This window comes from Leptopilina heterotoma, unplaced genomic scaffold (genome assembly GCF_015476425.1).
Source record: "Leptopilina heterotoma isolate Lh14 unplaced genomic scaffold, ASM1547642v1 Lhet_311, whole genome shotgun sequence".
Taxonomy (NCBI): Eukaryota; Metazoa; Arthropoda; class Insecta; order Hymenoptera; family Figitidae; genus Leptopilina; species Leptopilina heterotoma.
Genome location: NW_025111012.1, coordinates 340,472 through 359,055, shown reverse-complemented (window position 1 = coordinate 359,055; position 18,584 = coordinate 340,472). Strand labels below are relative to the sequence as shown.

The 18,584-nt window shown below is 28.8% G+C and overlaps 1 protein-coding gene across 1 annotated transcript in view; it reads right to left on the bottom strand.

Annotated features, from left to right (window-relative positions):
* The window catches only part of LOC122504709 (microtubule-associated protein futsch), a 333,942-nt gene that overhangs the window by 222,104 nt on the left and 93,254 nt on the right, over window positions 1-18,584 (bottom strand). The window lies entirely within an intron of this gene.

Here is an 18,584-nt window from a genome sequence, read left to right as displayed (position 1 = left end):
GTTTGAAATTTCAAACAGTTTTGTTTGAAATTTCAAACAAAACTATTTGAAATATCATTCAAACACTTTGTATTAATTTTACAAAGAAAAGTTTGAAAATTTTAAAGAAATGTGTTTTAAAATTTAATAAGAAAATTTGTATTAAATTTAAAAATGTGTGTTGTAGTTTTCCAAAATTGTATATGATAATTGCTTCAAACATTTTTGTATAAAATTTGGAACAAAAATTTTTAACAGTGTAGATCTTTTGGAGAAAAAATTATCTCTCAATGGTACATGACGTCAAATATAACTAAAAACGAGTTTTTTTGAACTTTAAGGTCAAAATATCTCGAAAACCTGACGTGCAGAGTTTATTCTGAGGCCGGATTCGAACATATGTATAACAATAATTCTAAAATTTGTGTTTGAGATGGTGGAGGCCCTGAAATCAAAAAATTTACACTGTATCGTTTTGAGACTTCGAGTAGCTGGAGTTATGGGTTCATAAGAGAAGTTGGTGAAATGTTTTATTTAATCATATGATAAATCTTAAGTCAAAGACTTGTTTCTGTCATCATGAATAAATAAATAATTAATAATCACTTAAGAGATTTTGAAAAAAAAATTGATTAAATTTTCTATTTTCGTGCAATATGTTTGTGTGGCTGCACAGTCTAGAAAACTTGAGAGAAAAAATTAAAACTCCTGCAACATAATCATTGAAGGCTCAGCTTTTATTAAAGCCTTTAAAATTTTAAATCCGTTCAACAGTTTTTGAAATATCTAAGAAAAAAAATTTTCGGTAAAAAAGAAATTCGGTAAAAAAGACGTTCGGTAAAATGTACGGTAATCGATACACACTTATTGCACTCCCGCTGCTCACCTGGTTCGTTGCTGCAGGGTCGAACAAGCGGCATATAGAGTGGGTTCTTACTTGGAGCCCTTTTCAATTTTTTTATAATTTTAGATTTAATATTCATTGAAAATTTCATAACTATCAATGTTAATTATTAAATACAGAAATAAGTTATCATATTCAAAACCTTCTTGTTTAAATAGTAGTTTACTTTGGTAAAAAACTTTATTTATTATGTTCCGTTTTACGTAGGGGAGAGTCGGGTAAGTCAGTTTTTCTTAATAACTTTTACAAAAATAATTTTTATTGTAAAATTCTTTTTAAAAGTGTTTTATTATAAGGTAACTATGGTTTATACAAAATTTCGTATTAATTGGTTTGTTATTAACGAAAATATTTAACAATTGTGAAAATGATGGTTCCAATCGATAATTTTTTCAATTTTGAATTTTAGAAAAACAATACTTATCGATTTCGATAATTTTTTTTATTAGAATTGTGGAACATTCCTCTTTATGAAAATTGTTTTTTAAATATTAAAAGAAATCTGTAAAATGAAAAATGTTTGTAAATATTTGAACTAATATTATCGGGTAAGCTCGTACGGTTAAGTTCGCGTATCAGCGCATGCGCAATACAATACAATACCAAGAAGGTTAAGTTTTCATCGTTTATCAAACTTTTTTTGAAATCACAATTTAATTACAGTCATAGATATTTATATGCATTAAAAATGATGTACTTTCTTGTTTTATAAATATTTTCACTTGCTGAAGCGTCCAACGCTGTCGAACTTACCCGCACCTTATACAACTTTGTCAGATTTATTATTAACATTGTGATTAACATTGATTTATTATTAACATTGTGTAACTTATTTTTTATTTAAACTTTTTTTGTGCAATTTTACCCGACTCTCCCTACAATTTTACAAATTCAATTTCACTAATTTTATTAACAATTTCTTCATATGATCATTATTTCTATTCAGGACTACAAATTTTAGCTCTTTAGCTTTTACATAGCTGTTTTTATTAAAATGACAATTGAAGAGACAATTACATTATACTTATAATTTATTTACTCTCCCTGCATGAAGCAGGGTTCGAGGATCCAAATACAATTTTCTTACAAACATAATCATCTTATATCTAATTACAAAAAACACTTAACCTATACACTTCCTTATTCAACTACTTATACAAAAAATACCCTAGCCTATCAACAATCGCCAGTGCCAGGGCTTCCGTTTCCAGTTCCAATTGCCTTTCCTGGCTACACTCCCATTTCGCCCACCCCTTTTTCGCTTGTTCTTAACCTTAACATTTTTACCATCCAAACTACTTCTATTCACTCATACACACTCTTCATTCTATACACATTTTCTCTATTCCATCGCTGTCCTTCCAACCATCTCAGTTTCCCTCTCAATTCTCTTCTTTACATTTTCTACTATCATTCACTATCATTTGCCCTAACCTTAACCACTTTCCCAGTATCTTTCCTCACACAATGTTTTATCTCATCTATCCAAATACATTATTTACCCATTCGTACTACTCTTCCATTCTTTCTTTCATTCCATGCTTTCTCTCTTAACAGCCATATAATTCTTCTTTCTCTCCACGTTCGGCCCTCGTCAATTCTTATCACACTTCCTTTCAACTTCATTTTCATTTTCATCACTTCCTTTTTCTCCTCCTTATTACCTAACTCCACCATCCACAATTTCGGTACACCATTCTCGCCCATTCCTATCGCTTTTACCATTTTTACACTTACACTAACCTCCACTTCTCCTTTACCCTCCGTTGCATTTACATTCATACCCCTAATCACAACGTTATTTTTTCTTTTTTCTTTCCATACCCTCCACTCGTCTCGATAATTCCTCCATTTTCACCTGCATACACACATTCTCACCCCCCTTCACCTTTCTTTCATTTTCCATTAAACGTTCTTCCAATTCATACAATTTCCTCTACAAATCTTCCTTTTCTTTTATCCACTCTATCTCCCACTTTTCCCACATGCTTTCCAAACTCTCACTAATTTTCTCAATCTCTCTGTCCCTTTCATCTGCTTTTTTATTCACACGTTTCACATTTTTTCCTATAACCTTAAATTGTTTGTCCAATGATCCACTCCACTTTTGAAAGAACTCTAACAAATCCATACAATTTTCGCACGTCATTCTTTTTCCATTCTTACCTATTCCCCTTTCAAATTTTTGCGCCTCACTCTCACTCGACTCACTTCGCTCACGTCCATATTCACTACTGCTACTACTCAAGTCAGATTCAACTTCAGACATTCTAGAAACCTAACTTATCCACACGCAATTCACTCTACTACTTCTGCCCTATCTCTCTCTCTTCTCTCTCACTTTACACTACCTAACCTCACAATACCGACTTCTCTTTTTTATCACACACACTCACACTACTCTACGCAAACATACCTTTTTCTTACACTACCACAAATTTCCGCTCTCGCACAGCACACTACACTAACCACCCCTTTTTAATTCTTAAAAAAGTTAACAAAAACTATTAACCCATACTATATGCCGCGTGTTCGTCCCTGCACCAACGAACCAGGTGAGCAGCGGGAGTGCAATAAGTGTGTATCACCGCCTAAAATTTAGAAAAACATGCTTAGATATTTTCTCAGATATTTCAAAAACTGTTGAACGGATTTTAAGTTTTAAAGGCTTCAATAAAAGCTGAGCCTTCAATGATTATGTTGCAGGAGATTTAATTTTGTCTCCACTGTGAAGCTACACAAACATATTGCACGAAAATAGAAAATTTAATCAATTTTTTTTTCAAAATCTCTTAAGTGAAAAAATTTCTAAAAAATATAAAATAATATTTATTTATGTATCAATCGACACAGAATTTAATAAGCTTTCAAACAATCCAAGAACCAAGTTTTTATCATTTTTCAATAACAAAATATGTTAATTTAATTGCGGCAGCAACTTTTCTTAGCTCGCCCGTCGTTCGTACCGACAATTTCTGACGGTAGTATAATACCAAAAATTAAATTAATATAGCCATGAGTAACTTTTATAGGCAATTTTACAGTAAGGACATGTCACGCCTACCACATAGTCGGTGTAACAGTTTCGAGGCCACCCCTAGTAGAAATTTGTCATGGAGCCACTCGATTGTTCAAGTTACTGGACAGTTTTTGTCACGGACGCTGATTCTAGGCGGACTGGTAAATAACTGTAAAGTTACTGACCAACGCTCTTCGTCAAAGATTCAAGTTGAATTTGATATTGGCTAGACATAACTTCTGTCTAGTTTTTTTATGTTACTTTAAAGTACTCCTAAAATTTATAGTTCTAAGTTTGTCGTGTCGATGGAACTGCAATTATGTCTAATAACTGGACATACAGCTCGACTGATTACACAGCTCAACAAAAAAACGAAAAAATTTTGCGCCTGGGTTTATATAATGATTTTTCTATTTATTATTCACTAAAATAAAGAAAGAATATACCTACATATTCTTTTTAAAGTTTGCTTTTGTAGTAGTTGCAGACATGTTAAGGGGGGACATCACGAAAATTAGTCATATTTTAGGAATTTTTTTGGCTCAATGAAATGGTCAATTAAAAATCTGTAAAGTACGTTTATTCCATGAGTATTAATATGCAAAATATATTTTTTCAAAAAAATTTCATTACAAAATGGCTGCTGTGCAGCATTTTATTGGAAGGCGTCTGTTTTTTAGGGTTCCATGTCCGGAAAACTAACGTCCTCAATTTTTGATTTAGAAAAAAAATAAAATGTTGTCATTTTTTATACATCAACAGCTATCGACACACGTAGCATTTTTTCGATATTTTTCAAAATGATGCGTAACTGAACAAAAAAGTGACAATTTAAAAAAAATTCACAAAATTGTTAATAATAATAATAATAATAAAGGTAAGTTCTATAAAAAAAATCCTACGTTTGTGGATAGCTGTTGATGAATAGAAAATAACAACATTTTTGTTTCTTTCCAGATTAAAAATTAAGGACGTTAGTTGTCTGGCCATGAAATCCTGAAACGAGACGCTTTCCAATGAAATGCTGCACAGCCACCATTTTTTAATAAAATTTAAGAAATATATTTATTTTGCACATCTATACTCATGCAATACTCATGAAATGGTCAATCAAAAATCTGTAAAGTACGTTTTATTACGTACTTTACTGATTTTTTATTGACCAGGCGCAAATTTCATGTTGACTTGTGTTATTTGCTAGAGATTAATTTATTCTTATTCATTTAAATATTTTTAAACTTTTCATTTTAATTTGTTATTAATTAAAAATTTAATTAATGTATTATTTGACGTGAGGGATTTTTCCTCACTTTTAATTTTTTGATCGATCCCAGCGCGTACATATAAGCGGATCACCGAACCATGTATTTCGACAACTGTATCCGAACTCTCATTGCCTGGAGGGGGAGGTACCGGATCGAGCAAAGAAATAAAGGCTAACTTGAAATTAACGCAAGTCTGCTGATTTTTGTCCATACCCATTTTCCTATCTTTCCATGCTACGAGTCTCGACTAGCAGCCAGAAGGAGAAAGAAGAAGGGAAGGAAGGAAGCTATTTTCCATCCGCCTAGGTCCCCCACTGCCAGCCTGACAAATCTCTTCTAACCACGATGTCAGCTCATGGCCCCATCGTCCGCCTCACTTCCACGTACGAACCCCCCCCCCCTCTCAACGACGATATCAACATTCAATGGACTAAAACCTACAACGCAACATTGACTGCACAATGCAATTCCGAGGGTTGCATTGGTTCCCCATGCAGTTGCCCATAAGGGTTAATTTTCATTTTCCCTAAATTCTCGCGGGTCAACTGGTCACCCTTAAATACTAAAAATTCAATCTGCCCTTTTAAGAGTTTCACAGTATTTTTCTGTGAAACAAATTTGACGAGAATTACCCTACCCGTAAAAAAGGAATTTCGCCCATGTCATATTATTAATTAATAATAAATTAATAATATTAATTAATAAAATTAATTAATTAATATTTACAATCATTTATAATAAATATAAAATTAATAAAACTAGTTAAAAATTAATTTTTTTAAATTCCATTTTAGTTTAATTCTAATTTTTTATTAATTAAAAATTTAATGAATTTATTATTATTAATTAATAATCAGTTAATAATATTAAATAATAAAATTAATTAATAAATATTTCTAATAAATTAATAAAAATAATTAAAAATTTAATTACAGTAATCAATTTATTTATTAATTGTTACCGTTGCAAATTAAATTACTAAAAAGTTATAATAATTAAAAAATCATCCAAAATATTTTATTACATAGAAAATATTAAAAGTATATGGGTGATTAAAATTAAAATGTCATTTTCATGTCCTGCTCAAAAATTTAGGATACTAGTTTTTATTCTCTCGGTTTCAAGTGTTGTTAAAACTTCGAAGAATAAAATCGATACTATCACAGAAGATGTAAAAACCTTGAAATATTCGCAAGATAAAATGAATGAAGGTGTGAAGGATTGTAAATATAAATGCCTGGTCTTGGAAAAGAAGTCGAAAATAATAACTCTTCAGACAATGAAGATTCAACCTTATCTCAGAGCTCAACTGGTAGTCGAAAGAGGGGACGACCAAAAAAAGCAGATATACAGAACTGTAAACAAAATAACAAAATTAAAGCTGTGTTAACCGAAAATTCAATCAAACCTTTTCTAAAAATAAAGACGACGGAAAAGATCCCCGACCTAGAGTCAAAAGAGAAGCAGTTGATCAACACAAAGACCGGATTTGCATATCATTTCTAGTACGGCTATTAAGGACTTCGATAAAGGTCATGCAAAAGGAGGTTTACTTGTAATTATAAAAATAAAACTAAATTTAGTTATGAATTATTAAGCAAATCAAAAGAAATTATATTTTTTAAATTAAAGAACAATAATATCTCCTTAATAATTGGTTCAGTTTATATAAATCTAAACTTAATGATAGATAATTTCTTGAATAATATAAAACAAATAGTTTACAATATTTCCTTAAGTTTTCCAGATCTTCCCCTAAAAATAGGTGGAGATTTTAATTGCAAAATTGGTGAAATGAACCTATTAAAGAATGAAATAGTTTCATATACAAATATTTAGGGTGATAGATAGAGCCTCGACATCGTTGTAAATAAGAGACTTATTGTAGATAAGACTCTTATTGTAGATAAAATTGATAATTTTAAAGTTGCTAATATTGTTACCAAATCAGACCAATTCCCGATAATGATATCCCTTATTAATCTATATAAAAATAATATAAAATACCCAATAAATACAAATACCGAAAATGAGATGATGTCTATAGATAATCTTGCCTTCAAATTGATAAAATCTATTAAAGAATAACGATAATAATAATAAATAATAACAATAACAAAAAAAAAGTTTACATCAATTTAATAGAAACAAAAAAACGTGAACATAATAAAAAAATATTTTACTCCCTTTCAAGTGTGAAGAATTTAAGATACTTTGGTCTATTATTAATGGTTTTAGGTCTCGTCGTCAAACTGTTGAATTCATTGGAGTAAAAGAATGGACTAATTATTTTAGGTCACTTTATCCTCTTGTTAACGAAAAAGGAAATTTACTGAGTGAACTTAATTTTTCACACAACCCCTACTTGAATTCAGAAATCACCCTCGATGAAACAATTGTTAGTCTAAGTAAATGTAAGGAGGAAAAGGCGTCAGGTCCTGATGGAATCTCTTACGAATTCTTAAAGAACTTGCCTGCTAATCTGGTTTTATATCTTAATTCCCTTTTCAACAAAATAATGAAAGAAGAAAAAATCCCTAAAACCTGGTCTCATACCTTGGTAAGAATAATATATAAAAAAGGAAAACTCAATGACCCTGTTAACTATCGTCCTATAGCCTTGGTTAATTGATTCACTAAAGTGTTTACACAGATTCTTTCTAATAGGTTAACTAATTTGGGCTGAGGAAACAAACATTATACCAGAGTGGCAGGCGGGTTTTAGAAGAGAGAGGGGTTGCATCGACCACAGTTTCACTTTGAATTCGTTAATTCAGAATAGATTGAGTAATGTGGGTAACAAAGTTTTCGTCCTGTTTGTTAATTTTAAATCCGCCTTTCCTTTTCTAAATCACAACTTGTTAATGAATAAACTGTATTCAATAGGCTGTGGGACAAAATTTGTCAATATAATAAAAGATTTTTACAGTCAAGCAGGGATTGCGGTAAAATTGAAAAATGAAATTTCAGAGTCGATAAAAATGACAAAGGGGGTCATGCAAGGAGAAGTCTTAAGCTCAGTACACTTCACACTATTTATTGCCAACCTTGAAAAGTTCCTTTTTGATAAGGGTATAAGGGGAGTCTCGATAGATCATTTTCCAGTAAAAAAAAACTAATTCAAACGGATTGAAATGAATTAAGATTTTTGCTAGAAAGCGGGATTCATTCAAGTTTTTTGTATATTCGATTGAATTCGATTGAATTTGCCTGAATTTGTGCAAACGAATTCGCCTTCGAAAGAAATGACCAAGGCATGCATTGAATTCGTGCTGGCGAATTAAAAAAAATTAAAGGCCCCAAAACTTGTCCATTGAATTAGTAAGAATAGAAGGTTTGGAATTTCAATACAGTTTGACGAATTCAGGAAAATTGCAACATAGCTCCAATTCGTATTTGTCACAAAGCGGGATTCACTGAAGCTCTTTGTGAATTCTTTTTAATTTATTTCAATTAGTTTTTGTTTACTGGGTTAACTGAAATTTTACTGTTTGCCTTTGCTGACGATATTGGCCTCTTAGCCGACTCCCAGGTGGGAATGAGAAAAATACTCCTCTATCTCTACGAATACTGTAAAATAAATAATCTTGATACTGTCACTGTCAGGATGATAAATTGTCGCCTTTTAAGTATGGAAATAATGAAGTTGAAATAGTAAAATCTTACGTATATTTGGGAGTAACATTTTCTCAATCTGCGATCTTTCTTAAAGCTAAAGATGAAGCTATTAAGAAATCAAATTTAGCGGTGAATGCAACTTTATCTTTAATTGGGGGTATGAAATTAGAAACCCTCGACCCAGCTACACTCTTACTAAAAAGCCTTGTTTTTAACGTTTTATTATATGCAGCATTGATATGGAGCTTAAGATATATTGATTCGATTGGAAAAATTCAAATTAAATTTTTTAAAAGATTCTTAAATGTTCCTAATAACACGACCGATTATGCAATTAGATTAGAAACGGATAGACATCACCTGGCTTGCGAGGTTTTTAAAATGATCCTTAATTGGATCGAAAAGATCTTGAATATGCCGGATGATCGATATCCAAAAAAATGTTTCTTGAGACTAAAACAGTTATCCGAAATAAAAAAGAGAGATAAATCAATTAAAAAATTTAATTGGGCAAGCCAAGTACATGAATTTTTTAAATAAATAGGAAAGGAGGATGAATGGGAAAATCTTTCTTTGAACTCTATACAGAAAAACAAAAAATTATGGCTGAATAAATATAAAGAATAAAGATGCAGAAATTTAGATGTAAAAAGAGCCCTAGAATCATCCTCGCTTCCTATTTATTCCCAATTAACCTCATATATACAAAAAGGACCCTAAAAGTATCTATCTTCGATTGAAACTCCTATTAGACACGGTAAAATAATTGCTCAGTTAAGATTATATAATAAATACCAACCGCGAATCAGACTGGGTAAGAGGGTTTTCAGCTTCGCCCAGAGAGAGTACTGTGAGTTTTGTCACCTGCGACTATTTGAACCCGATTTTTTGTATCATCTGATGATTGAATGCACGAGATTTAATTGTACTCGACAAAAGATTACAGAAAAGAATGACTTATCTGATGTAAAAAAAGAATAGATGAGTGTCTTGGATAACCCAAGTAATAATAACATAAAAAATATTGTAACATTTATAGAGAAAATTGTGAATTATGATTGTAATACTAAGTGTAATATTATAAGAAAATGAGCTGAACCTCTTTGTATAAATCTATGATTTAAAACAAATAAATATATCTAAAAAAAAAAATCTATAAAAGTTTTGTAAGTCAATTAATTTTCTTAATCACTCCTTCTACTTAAATTAATAATTCTTAGTCGCTAGAAATTCTGCAAAAAAATTTGGCAGAAGAATTAGAAACAAAATGTCAGTGGTGTCCCTTGTCCGCACTTAAGAAATCAGAACTTTACCTAATAATAAAAATGGTTGATTCTCACATTTTTAGTACCAGAAAAATTATTTTATACAGATAAGAGTCTATATTTTTATATAGTAATTGTGCTAACAGAATTAAATTAGTCCGTAAGTTTCATATTTTTAAGTAATTATGGAAAATTTTGAATATCATACCTGTTATTAAAATAACCTAGTGCAGATAATTGCCTTATTTAGCGTTAATAGTATTGGTGATATGTATATAGCTTCTTAAAGAAAAAACATTACAACATTCTATCACATCTATAACTTGTACGGTTGGTAGCAGAAAGCAAGTATCACTTTGTCGAGCACACCATGTCAGTGGTGTCCCTATCAAAAAATTGTTCATAATATTATTAATATTTTTTAAATAATATTGTATCTCATTTTCAATTATTACACGTACTATGAAAACCGCAACGACTTTAACCTAAAAATAAAGTCTTTCTTTTTCAAAATTGAGAAATGGAGCAAAATGTCACTGGTGTCCCTTGTCAGTGGTGTCCCCTCAAAATTCTGTTTCTTGCATCTTATTATTTTATTTTTAATAAATTTGTATTAAATTTACTCCTTATATGCAGTTAATGAAGATTTGATATTGGATTGTAATTTATAAGCTGATTTTATTCTTACTATTAAAAAAAATTATCAGTGAAATTTTTCTTAAATGTCATTGGTGTCCCTCAATGTTCATATGTTCTTTTTGTCTTCAAAAGTATATAATTTATGGCAGAACTCATTACAAATATTTCTTAAGTCATGTTGAAGCATTCATTATTGTAATTTGAAATATTTTAACTTTTTAAAGTTGTAAGAATTTATTTGCGAAAAAAATAAACGAAAACAGAAAATTTCTTATCATTTCTGCCTATCGTTTTTTACCTGGTGAAAATTAAAATTTGCTATCACCTGCTCGACGACTATTATTTTTGTCCATCATATATATTATAGAAGGTGTTTACACCGTGTGGTATAAATTTATTCTCTGCGCGCATAAACGGAAATATTCTCCACGAGCATATATTTGCATCTGCGCAAACACGTGGTCAAGACAAAGCCTTTCACTACACAGCTGTAGGCAAACATTTATGCGACATTTATGAGACATTTTACGTGAAATGTCCTAAGTTGAAATTTCAACTTCTTGAAAAAAATTGAAACTCAGGGAATTTGTTGTTCTATCAAGTAGAAATGTGCCCCAAAAAATATTTTTGATTTTTTCGAAAATTTGGAGGGGGTAGAGGGGAATCAATTTGACCAATTTTGCTAACACCGGCTAGTTTGTGAATTTTTCCTGAACATACTTGTAATGGGAAAAAAATTTTAGAATATGTTTCTGAAAGGTTTTTTCGTCCTTTTTCCAATGGTGTATTTTATTTTTAATATTTTAAAAATTTACCCTAATTTTTGATAATTAATATTTAATTTTCAATTTCCCAAAAATCGCTCCGTTTTTTTTTAAAATAAATTATTGCAAACGAAAGCTGAGGTTTTTTCCTATCGACATGTACACGGAGAAAAAAATGCTGTTGAATCAATGACATATGGGTTTGATTCATTGAATAGTGTCATAACGGGCTGCCTAACGTATATGCTGTTGTTTTGAAAGCACCGATTCTAATGATTCGATAGTATCACTTTCTTTGAAACAAAAGCATATTTCTCAAATTGACAGCATACTATGTTAATTCGAAGGTGAATCCTTTTGAATCAATAAACAAAATTTTTTAATTTAACAGTATATGCTTTTGAGTCAATGACTATAACTTTTAAATTTAAAAGCATCATTTTTATGATTCAAAAATTTGTACTCTTAATTTTTTTAGTTGTTGCTATCGATTGAATAACACCATACTGTTAATTCAATTCTTTTATGTGGTTAAATATATACCAACGATAAATTGAAAAAAGGGAATTTTTGTTCACATGTTTTTTATATACTATAATTAATTCTCACACCTTTAACACAACACTTTTTATACACATCTTTTTTCAATTTTTCACACTAACATATACATCTTTATTATTATTTTCATTTTTTCCAACGGCTAAACACACACACACATACACATTCAAACACACTTATCTTTTTTAGTCAGAAAAATACGGCTATTCCCAAGCGGTCACCCATCCATTTAGTAACCGCGACCAACGACGCTTAACTTCCGTGATAGACGAGAACCGCCGCGCTGCAATGTAATACATCCGCTTCTCAACGTTGGGCACTTACTTTGTGGTTAAATACCGTGCTCGAGATTTTTCGCGTATATAAGGGAATTTATATAGGGAATTTATATTTAACTAGTCATTAATTAATTAAAAGTATTTAAATAATACTTTTTTATATTGGAATCTCAAAAACGACAGGTTTAATAAACATATAAATATATGTGGGTAAGTATTTCAATAAATTTAGTACCTGTCAATGTCTCAAAACATAGTGTTCTTATTTTTATAGCATATGCTATAGGCAGTCCGCAATAGCACCACTCATTGAAACGAAAGCATATGCTTTCGTTTTCAGAGCGCGCTTCTTTAGAGCAAACAATTTTTCATTTGATTTAAATTTACATGCATTTTTTTCAAATTTATCTATTAGATGCTTCAAATGAATAATGTCAAAGAAGCAATAAATTATTCTGTTGCTATGTATAGATGAACTATAGAAACAATTTGCACAATATTCATTAATTCTACAGTACCGTACTTTTAATTTAAACAGTTTCATTTTTTCATTTTAAGCAATATACTTTTCGATTAATAAATGTGTCATTGAATCAATGACGGGGAATTCAATAGCATGGAGATATTTGATTCAATAGCACTTTTTTTCAGTGTAAATTTTCAGAATGCCCTTCTTTTTGTTCTTTAATTATTAAATATCAAAAAATAAATTGCAGAGCGCAGCGTCGCGGTTGCACAGAGCCGCGTGGCAACCGGCGTGAGACGAGGCGCCCGGGACGCAATTTATTCTTTGAAATTTAATAACTCAAAAACAAAAAAAAGAGCATTCTGAAAATTTACATGCCGATGGAAAAAAACCTCAGCTTTCGTTTGCAATAATTTATTTTTAAAAAAACGGACCGTTTTTTGGGAAATTAAAAATTAAATATTAATTATCAAAAATTAGGGTAAATTTTCAAAATATTAAAAAATAAAATACACCATTGGAAAGAGGACGAAAAAAAATTTCAGAAACATATTCTAAAAATTTTTTCCCATTACAAGTATGCTCAGAAAAAATTCACAAAGTAGCCGGTGTTAGCAAAATTGGTCAAATTGACCCCCCTCTACTCCATCCAAATTTTCGAAAAAATCAAAAATATTTTTTGGGGCACATTTCTACTTGATAGAACAACAAATTCCCTGAGTTTCAATTTTTTTAAAGAAGTTGAAATTTCAACTTAGGACATTTGTAAAATGTCTCATATGCTCGTGGAGAAATTTCCGTTTATGCCCGCAGAGAATAAATTTATACCACACGGTGTAAACACCTTCATAGTCAACCAAAATAGAGTATCGTTAAGTTCAAAATTAAAGTTAGTAGCCCTGTAAAAAAAGAAGAATTGGGTGGTCCGGGATTTCGAATTGGGATGTCGTTTCTTGAATTCGAGAAAACGACTTTTTCGAATTGGACTGATTTCTAAATTCAGAAATGTATGGCTCCGCGATCAACCCAATTCGACAGATATTTTAAAGATGAAAATAAAGAGTTTTACACTTCACTGGACTTTGAACAGAAGTTAATTGAGACGGTGCACGTTATTCACGTAGGTGAATACATTTGTTTAAGCAATAATGTTAATTTTCAATAAAATAGAGAGAATTAAAAATTTGATGTGGTCTTTGTTTACAATAGAAAAAGTTTTCTACTTTTAGGGTTATTAAAACAGCTTACTTACCGACAGCTGAGAAGTATTATGATAACAAATCAAATGATGATTTCTATACGAAAGTATCATTTACGTCAGTAATTGAATATTAATAAATTAATTTTCAATTTTTCTCTTTTAAATGTATTTAAAAGTAAATTGTAGAGAATTACAATAAAATTTTATAAAATATAATTAGGAACTTGATTTCAGTTTTTAATGATTTTAAGTATATAATTTTGTAATCAAACTTGGAATTAATTTCCTTTCCAGTTTTAGTATTTTAAAACATATAGTAGATTTGTTGAACATATTTTTTTTAATTATTAATGCTCTTAATATTGATTTAAAATTTTCTAAATTGAAGTAAATTTTAATTTAATTGAAATTAAATAAAAAATGAGTTTAAAAAACTGACAATTGCTATTAAATTGAAAGTAGGATTTAAAAATGTTAAAAGTAGTTAGAATATTTGGTTTTTAATTATAATTTAACAAATTAATGTTAAAATTTTATTAATTTTGTAATGTTATTAATAAATATGTAAAATATTAGTTACCAATTTTTTTTACATATTTTTTCAAAACCAGACAAAAAAATATATGAATAAATTTGTAATTAGAAATAAAGAAAATTAAATTCATTTACTTTCAGTTTAAGCTTTTTTAAATTTTTTAAATTTGTTTAAACATTTAGAATAAAAAATGTGTTGATTAAATTACATAGGTCTTATACAATGCACAATATTTGATAAATAATAGGAATAAAGTCAGATATGATATTTTTTATCATTATAAAATATATTTATATATTTACAATAAACACATATCGTTTACGAACTTTCATCTTACAATTTTTTTTGAGATGTAACACTGTTAAGTGAATAATTTTTTTAACATATTACGCTTTTCGAAAGAATTTTGGAATAGCACGAGCTATTCCAAACACTAATACTTTTCAGAAAAAATTGTAAGATAAAAGTTTAAACGATTTGTGTATATTCTACATATTTATATAAATATATTTTATAATGATAAAAAATATTATATCTGACTTTTCTTTATATTACTTATCAAATATTGTGCATTGTACATGACCTATGTAATTTAATCAACACATTTTTTATTCTAAATGTTTAAACAAATTTAATAAATTTAAAAAAACCTTAAACTAAAAGTAAATGAATTTAATTTTCTTTATTTCTAATTATAAATTAATTCATATATTTTTTTGTCTTGTTTTGAAAAAATATGTAAAAAAATTGGTAACTAATATTTTACACATTTATTAATAACATTACAAAATTAATAAAATGTTAACATTAATTTGTTAAATTATAATTAAAAACCAAATATTCTAACTACTTTTAACATCTTTAAATCCTACTTTCAATTTAATAGCAATTGTCAGTTTTTTAAACTCATTTTTTTATTTAATTTCAATTAAATTAAAATTTACTTCAATTTAGAAAATTCTAAATCAATATTAAGAGCATTAATAATTAAAAAAAATATGTTCAACAAATCTACTATATGTTTTAAAATACTAAAACTGGAAAGGAAATTAATTCCAAGTTTGATTACAAAATAATATACTTAAAATCATTAAAAACTGAAATCAAGTTTCTAATTATATTTTATAAAATTTTATTGTAATTCTGTACAATTTACTTTTAAATACATTTAAAAGAGAAAAATTGAAAATTAATTTATTAATATTCAATTACCGACGTAAGTGATACTTTCGTATAGAAATCATCATTTGATTTGTTATCATAATACTTCTCAGCTGTCGGTAAGTAAGCTGTTTTAATAACCCTAAAAGTTGAAAACTTTTTCTATTGTAAACAAACCACATCAAATTTTTAATTCTCTCTATTTTATTGAAAATTAACATTATTGCTTAAAGAAATGTATTCACCTACGTGAATAACATGCACCGTCTAAATTAACTACTGTTCAAAGTCCAGTGAAGTGTAAAACTCTTTATTTTCATCTTTAAAATATCTGTCGAATTGGGTTGATCGCGGAGCCATACATTTCTGAATTCAGAAATCAGTCCAATTCGAAAAAGTCGTTTTCTCGAATTCAAGAAACGACATCCCAATTCGAAATCCCGGACCACCCAATTCTTCTTTTTTTACAGGGAGGATCAAAAATGACATTTTACTTTTAATCACCCATATACCAATGCTTAAAATCTCTAGTTACGGCACTGAACTAAAACATATGTGGTTATTAATCCTCAGAATTCATTGCGTTGAACGGCCGAGTGGGTTAAGCGTGCGACTTTAGTCCAGCGGGACCCAAGTTCGCTCCCCGTTACCCCCCAAGATTTTTTTCGGTGAAATTGCGTTATCGTTTTAAGGTTTATATAGATTATAATTGTTTATACTAATAAAAAATATTTGTTTCAGTGTTATTGTTAATAATAGTGCATTAAAAAAATGAAAGTTGTTTGAAAACAGTAAATATTTAGGATATTCGAAATTAGAATTTTTTTTTAATTGAATTAAAAATCAAAAAGTAATGTAGGAAATTACATGTAATAATTTACTATTTCCATTATTTGTAGATAATAATTCAACTAATTAATTGAAAATTATAAAATGTTATTATATAATTTTTCATTGTATTCCATTTATTATGTATATGGGTGATTCTACAAAAGAGGGAATTTTGATGTCTGAAGCATGTTTTGTATATTAATTTTGGAAAGAATAATTTTACTTTTAATGAAAATTGTAAATCTTAATGGTTTCTATTATGGCACAGAAAAATAACCGATGAAAAAAAATATTTTTTTGAAAAAAATACATTATGTGCTAAATTCTCACTCGTCTGGCATGTCCCTTTGGGAGAATGACAGTTTATATCCCGTGTAGAAAAATTTCGTGGCAGTCTGGAGTCCAGTGATTGCCCCAACTAGACGCATCTGGACGGTCTAATCTGGACGGCCTATGCTATATGGGATTTTTCTGGACGGTCTAATTTAGAGTGTCTAACTGTATGCTATATGGGATTTTTCTGGACGGTCTAATCTGGACGGTCTATGCTATATGGGATTTTTCTGGACGGTCTAATTTAGACTGTCTAACTGTATGCTATATGGGACTTCATTGGCATCACTAGAATTCAAAATTTTTAAAGTACAAATCACAGTATAATCAAGACTTTAGTGCCCGATTTGTCGGTCTTCTTTGAATTTATACATGGATTGTCACTTCAAAATTCAATGGAATAATTTAGTCAATCTAAAAAATCGTTCAAAAATAAATATTGTAGGTTTATATGAATTATTATAAATAAGATTTTTAATGAGTTTAATTAAAAATTCTAAAGAACTTAGATTTTTGAAAAATGCCTAATAATTCAAATTCTCCTGAAATTCGATAAATTTTTTAACATATTGTATTTGATTAATTATTAAAAATAATTTATCTGTAGAAGAATTTTAATTAAAAACACTATAAAAAATTGAGTGTTGGAGAAGTTACAGATTATTGTAGAAATTTAATTATTTTCAAAAGTAACAAAATTCTACACAGAAATTTAATTATGTTTAAAAATTTTTTTAAATTCTTATCAAAATTTCAATTATCTTTAAAAATAATAAAACGTTCTCTGAAATTCAATTATTTTCCAAATTTTTAACAAGATTCTTGGCAAAATAAAATGTAAGCAAAAATTTAATTACTTTCATAAATAAAAAACCTTTCACAAAAATTCAATAAGAATTTACAAATTTTTTATAAGTTTTTTCTCAATAATTCAATTATTTTTATAAATAATAAAATTCTCAGAATTTTTATATTATTAAAAATTTCTTAATTAATCTCAGAATTTCTTAATTATTTATAAAACAATTTTAATCGAATTCTTCGAAAAGTGTATAATTATACTTAAGGGATTCGGCCACTGTAGAAGGTTACAAAATTAACGTATATTTGCGATTTTTTTTTGTAGAAAGAAAAGTTGGAGAGTAATTATATTTAAGGATGTTTTTAGGCATCTTTTAAAGTTTCCAAAAAATTTTTTTTCATTAAAAAATAATGCAAAATAGTGCTCTGAGAGATGTTCGCGTTAAACGCTTTTTCCTTTAGGACCTCCACTGCACGCAGTCTACAGGTTTTTAAAATGAATCTGTAACAAAATAAATTTTTTTTCTAAATTTACATTAGAATAGCTAAAGAAATACGTAGGCGATTTTAAAAATATTTATTTTTGTTAAATTGGTGAGCTTTCAAAGTTAAAATTCAAATTTTCGACCAAAAAATGGGTACTTATTTGTATGCCAAAAATAGAAATTTTAACTTATCGAAAATCGGCTACGTATTTCTCTGCGGAATCTTATTTTCAAGAAGTGATAAAAATTTGGAGTAAAAAAAATGAAAATTGTACGAGTTATGCTGCGTGCAGATTTCAAAAATCGTGTTTTGAGAAATACGTGTTTAAAGTTTTGAGATATAAACAACATACCTATGAAAGAATGAAAAAATTTTTCCTTAAAAAATTTTTTTACCATTAATCTGTAATTAAAGCATAATATAGACATCTTTCTGTATTTGTATCATCATCATCTGAGCAGTTTCTGCCCAACAGGTAGCC